Source organism: Delphinus delphis, chromosome X, assembly GCF_949987515.2.
Source record: "Delphinus delphis chromosome X, mDelDel1.2, whole genome shotgun sequence".
NCBI lineage: Eukaryota > Metazoa > Chordata > Mammalia > Artiodactyla > Delphinidae > Delphinus > Delphinus delphis.
Genome location: NC_082704.1, coordinates 90,658,315 through 90,664,884, shown reverse-complemented (window position 1 = coordinate 90,664,884; position 6,570 = coordinate 90,658,315). Strand labels below are relative to the sequence as shown.

Below are 6,570 nucleotides of genomic sequence, written 5' to 3'. Positions count from 1 at the left end.
TGGACATTTCATCAGAATGAAATCATACAGTGTATGGTCTTTTGGGTCTGGCTTCTTTCCTCAGCCACATTGTAGCATGTATAAGAACTTCATTGCTTTTTATTGCCTGATAGGGTTCTACTGTATGGATATACATTTGTTTCTCCATTGCCAGTTGATGGATATTTGATTGTTTCCACCTTTTGCCCATTATGAATAATGGTGCTATGAACATGCATGTACAAGTCATTGTATGGATGTATGTTTTTATTTCTCTTTCATAAATAACCAGGAGTGGAATTGATGGGTCATATGCTAAAGGAAGAGTCTAGTTTCTATATATCCTTGCCAACACTTATTACTGTCTGTCTTTTTTGATGATAGCCATTCTAGTGGGTGTGAAATGATAGCTCATTGTAGTTATAATTTGAATTTCACTAATGAATAATGATGTTGAGCATCTTTGTACATATTTATTATTTATAGGTTTCTTTGCTGAAATGTCTATTCAAATCTTTTGCCAAAAATTTAACTGGGTTGTTTGTCTTTTTACTGTTGTGTTGTAAGAGTTCTATACATACTCTGGATACAAATCCTTTATCAGATATATAATTTGCAAATATTTCCTCTCAGTTTGTGGCTTGTCTTTTAATTTTCTTAAAAGTGCCTTTTGAAGAGCAAAGTTTTAAATTTTTATACAGTGCAATTTATCATTTTTCTTTTATTGATTGTATTTTTGATGTTGTATCTAAGAACTCTTTGCCTAGATTGAGGTCATAAAGTTTTCTCCTGTATTTTCTTCTGAAAGTTTTATACTTTTAGCTCTTCAGTTTAGGTCTATGATGCACTGTGAGTTAATTTTTGTGGATAGTGTGAGGAAAGCATCTAAATTCATCTTTTTTCATGTGGATATCCAGTTGTCCCAGTGCCTTTTGTTGAAAAGATTTTTGTTTCTCTATAAAATTGCATTGACACGTGCAGGTCTAAGAAATAATACAGAGTGGTCCGTGGTACACTTTGGCTAGTTTTCTCCAATGGTAACATTTTTCAAAACTACAGTATAATATTATAACCTGGGTATTGACATTGATATGATCCATAGCTCTTATTCAGATTTTCCTAGTTTTATTTATACTCATTTGTGTGTGTGGGGGGGTGGAGTGGGGGGGCCATAACTTTATTAAGTCCTATACAGTTTTATCACCTGTATAGGTTGGTGTATCCACCACCACAGTCAAGGAACTGAACAGTTCCAACACCACAAGGATCACTCCTGTTGCCCTGTTATAACCATTCCCACTTTCCTGCCACCACCACCCTTGCCCCTCCCTGACCATTGGCAAACACTAATCTGACCTCTATTTCTAAAATTTCATCATTTCAAAAATCTTATATGAAGCGAATCATGTGTTATGTAACAATTTGGGATTGGCATTTTTCACTCAAAAAAATATGGAGCACTTTAAATTTGCATATCATCCTTGCAAAGGGACCATGCTAATCTTTTTCATCTCATTGCCATTTTCATGTATGTGATGCCAAAGTGCATATAATCATTTATTTTTTAATGTTGGTATTGATGTATTTGTATCATATCTCTCGATTTTTATTTATTTTCTATGTATCATGTCTTTTTGTTCCTGTATTCCTCCTTTATTACCTTTTCTTGTATTAAATAATTTTTTTCTAGTGTCCCCTTTAAATTCCTTTGTTTTTAATTATATTTTTTGGAATGATTTTCTTAGTGCTTCTTCTGGAGGAATTATAATGTGCTTCTAAACTTAAAAACAATCTATTTCAGATAATGCTAACTTAATTCCAGTAAAATATAGAAACTGCTCCGATATTGCTCTATTGCCTCCCCCTTCCTTTGTGATACTATTGTCATATATATTACTTCTTTATATGCTATATTCCTCCAATTATAACTATTCTTTATGTGATTCTTTTTTAAATATGTTAAGAGAAGAAACGAGAAAAACTCTCTTTATCTTTTTTATTTAACTACATAATTACCTTTATTCATGCTCTTTATTTCTTTGTGTGAATTTGAATTACTGTCTAGTGCCATTTCTTTTCAGCCTGAAGAATTTCCTTTAGTATTTAGTATTCTTTATGAGGCAAGTCATCTTTATCTGGGAACATCTTTATTTTGCCTTCATTTTTACTGGACATGGGATTCTTGGTTGATTTTTTTTTTCTTTCAGTACTTTGAATATGTCACCCTCCTGCTTTCTGGGCCTTCACCATTTCTGGTGTTTAACTATCGAGTCCCCTCCCCATTGTATGTGATGGGTTGTTTTTCTCTTGCTACTTTCAATATTTTCTCTTTTCCTTTGGCTTTCAACACTTTGACTATGATGTATCTCAGTGTGGATTTCTTTGCGTTTTTTTCTACTTGGAGTTCATTGAGCTTCTTGAATGTGTAGATTAATGTTTTTGGTGAAGTTTGATAACGTTTTTGACCATTATGTCTTCAAATGTTCTTTTCTGCCCCTTTTTCTCTCTCTTCCTCTTGGACTTCATGTACGCTTATGTTGGTATACTTAATGATGTCTCACAGATCTCTCAGATTCTGCTAATATTTCTTCATTATTTTTTTTTCTGTTCTTTAGGTTGGACAATTTCTATTGATTTACCTTCAAGTTTGCTGATTCTTTCTTCTGCCAGCTGAAGTCTGTTGTTGAGTCCCTCTAGTGAATTTTTCCTTTCAGTTCTTGTAGTCCTAAACTCCAGAATTTCAAAATGGTCCTTTTAAAATAATTTTTGTCTCTTTATTGATATTCTGTATTTGATGAGTTGCTATTGTTATATTTCCTTTTAATTCTTTAAACATGGTTTCCTTTAGTTCTTTGAACATATTTGTAATACCTGCTTTGAATTCTTTGTCTGGTAGGTCCATCACCTGAGATCTTTCAGAAACAGCTTCTGTTGCCTGCCTTTTTTCTTGTGTATGGGTCACCCTGTCCTGTTTTTGTTTTTTGCATGCCTCATAACTTTTTGTTGAAAACTGGACATTTTCGATAATGTATTATAGCATCTCTGGATTCTTATTCTCCTCTCCCCTGGGTTTATTGTTGCTGTTTTTGTTTTTTTGGTGTTTATTTGTTTAGCGACTTGCCTGGACTAATTCTATGGTGTCTCTCTCCCTAGTAGTGTGCAATCACTGATGTCTCTACTCAGTGTTTTAAGAAAACAATTCTTTTTAAAAATTGAGGTATAACTAGCATATACAATCATATTAGTTTCAAGTGTACAACATTTGATATTGTATATATTGTGAAATTGTCATCACAATAAGTCTAGTTAACATTCATCACCATAATAGTTACAAAAATTTTTTTTTCTTGTGATGAGGACTTTTACTGCCTTAGCAACTTTCAAATATGCTGTACAGTATTATTAACTATAGTTACTATGCTGTACATTACATCCCTATGATTTATTTTATAACTGGACGTTTGAACATTTTGACCGCCTTTACCCATTTCACCCACCCATCAACTCCCCGCCTCTGGCAATCACCAATCTGTTCTTTGTATCTATGAGCTCATTTTTTTAAATTCTACATATAAGTGAGATCGTATGGTATTTGTCTTTCTCTATATGACTTATTTCACTTAGCATAATGCCCCTATGGTCCATCCATGTTTTTGCAAATGGCAAGATCTCATTCTTTTTTATGGCTGAATAGTATACACACACACACACACACACACACACACACACACACACACACATATATATGTATATATATATCTCACATCTTCTTTATCCATTCATTCATTGATGGACACTTAGGTTGTTTCCATATCTTGGCTATTGTAAATAATGCTGCAGTGAACATGGAGGTGCATATGTATTTTCAAATTTGTGTTTTTGTTTTCTTTAGATAAAAAAGCCCCCACTCCAATTTAAAAAAAATGATTTTTGATTTTATGTTTAAGCCTGGTTTTCTGGGGTTGCTCCTTGGTTAGCATAACTTAGTGGTTAGCCAAAGATTGGTCAGATGTTTTGTTTAAACACCTTGAGCCAGTAGGGCTTTTACCCTGGCCAATGGATCTGTGTGTTTGGGAAATGACATTCAGAGTTTAGGTACTGTACAAGTCCTTCACAGCTTTTGCTTTCTGTGCTTGCAAAGTTTCACATTCATCCAAGAATGAGTAGCTCACTAAGGACCTCTCCGGTCTCTTCTGAGTGTAAACATATAGCCTTTCAGACCCCCAGGGATATTTGGGAGCTTATCAAGGCTGACTGTGGCTGTCTTGATCACCAGATCTCACTGATAATTTTTTTAGCTTTCTGCAGGTATACCCAACCAGCATGGCAATCTCAAACTAGCTTTCTTGCTCTTCTTTGATTATTTCCTGCCGAGATTGCTACTGTTTTCAACAATGCCCCTGGGCATGAATTTTTCTATGCTTACTCCAAATTATGTCAACCCCTTTAGCAATGGAGCCGCTGGTGCTTATGGCCTGCCTTGCCCTTGTAGAACCCTTGTGCCTCAGAGCTGAGAGGTAGGGAACAGCTTCAGGCAAAAACACAGTAAACTCTCCCTGTTCTTACTGCGATTCAATAGTTTGTCTTAAATAAGTGCTTATCTGTTTTTTGCATTTGGTCAATTTCCAGATTCCAGAAATTGTTGTTTTTGACAGTTTTGTCCAGTTTTATTGTTGCTCTTTGGGAAGAGGATTTACCAAGCTCCTCACTCAGCTATTCTGGAAGTCCTGCTCCAGTAATGACCTTCTGTGGTTGTGTTTGCCACAGACAACACCCAAACTGGAAGGCTTCTCAGAACAGAGCAGATTCATATTTGGAGTAGTGTCTGCACATCTTGGGTGGGGCAAGGGTGGAGCAAGTTCCATTGATATGTCTCTTTAATATCTCATCAACTTTCAAAAGGAGACTTACAAAGAGACTGAGCATCCTGTATTCAGAGAGAGGATGAGTAATCAGTGCCCCAGAAGTTTGCCACTCTACGTGGCAGTGAATGTGAAGGCTGGTGTGGATGGGGCATCCACACACATTTTTGGAATAGTCTTCAGGATGGAAGATTGAGAAGGAGGGGGAATGTTTTCCTTCATAAGACATTAATTGTGGGAAATAGAGGATGGAAAACCACTTGTGGAGAAAACTTCCAGATTAAAAAAAATTACTAAAGGATATGTTTCTCTTCTTCTTTACATATTTATACATCTATAAATTGTTGTGTGTCTGTTTGTCCATTGTTAGACTCAGTGTTCTCTTTGGGCCTGGCTGTCAATATACTCATGAAGCTAGATGGACATCCTTCATAGTCACAGGGAGTGATGGCTCCTGTAGTGTTTTGGGGTCTCTGTGTGTCTGTGTGTGTGCCATAGGGAATCCCTTCCAACACAAAGTTTCTTGGGGTACCAGAGCTGCTATATGCAAATGAAGCTCTTTGATGTGTATTTTCAATTAATCAATGACTCTTGCATAGAATAAATGAAGTTAATTTTTTCCCCTTACCAGTCTTAAATCATAGTTTATAATGTTAATGAAGGTTGGGTTTTTCCTGATGTTGCTTCAACTTTTATGCACTGTCTTTTGCTTATTTTACTAATACCTGTGCAAGAACATAGTGTCTAAATTGGTCTAAAGGCATCTTTCTAAATTTAAAAACAGTGTTGAAGAGCAGTACTCTTCCCAAGTATGTGTCTTATGAGTGAGGGTGAGCATTTGACCGATTACTATGCAGGAACTGGGTGCCGATTACTGAACAAATGCCTGAAGGGAGCAGCAACTTGCATAACCCCATTTTGGAAAAGTAGATCTGTTTTTATTTTCTCTTTCTCAGTTTTAGCTGGTATTTTAAAGAGAGATGTGATTTTGCAGCTTTGGGGAGCACTCGTCTATTTCGGGCAATTGTCAGAACCGAGAACTGGAGGAGTTTAAGAAGAGGGCTCCAGTGCTCTGTTCTATAAAATATTGTAGAAGCAAAGAGTCTTTGGTTTTTAACAGCCAAGTTCTGACCATTTTGTGAGCAAATGTTGTACTAAAAGACAGAAATACAGCTTAGAGAATAGCTTCAGAGGACAAATGGCAGGGGAGGTCCAGGCAGCTATGCCTTAGTGCTTTAGTCATCTTTAATGGAAATGGAGCCTCTAGCCAAGCCTAATATATAATGTATCATAAAACATATGTCTGTCAGTCTCCCAGGTACGTTAAGTAGGGAAAACACAGACCTCAAAGGGAAGCTATGGCAGCCCTTGCAGAGGGGCTCAAATTACTTGGCTTGTTGTAGGGGGGTTGGAGACTGTGGAGGAGGAATGATGTAATGTATATTTTTAGTGTTTCTAAGAAGTGACTGTCTCCAGCCCTGTTCCGGTGGGTCGTGGGAGGGGGAATGGGAAAGGGAGGGGCTAGATTTATAGATCTGCATGGGAAAATTGAGTTGGGTGCCCGTTTTACAGATACTTAAGCTTTTTCTTTTTAATTTAGAATATATATAAATACATATATATATATATATATAAATATATAGGTGTGTGTGTGTGTGTGTGTGTGTGTGTGTGTGTGTGTGTGTGTGTGTGTGTGTATCCCCCAGGGAATACAGTACAGCAGGGAAGA

At 36.3% G+C, this 6,570-nt stretch overlaps 1 non-coding gene across 1 annotated transcript; it reads right to left on the bottom strand.

Annotated features, from left to right (window-relative positions):
• Positions 1-1,425: 1,425 nt before the first annotated feature.
• Positions 1,426-1,536, bottom strand: LOC132419062 (U6 spliceosomal RNA). Its single transcript, XR_009518078.1, has one exon. It is a non-coding gene; the product is annotated as a U6 spliceosomal RNA (small nuclear RNA).
• Between the last annotated feature and the right edge of the window lie 5,034 nt (positions 1,537-6,570).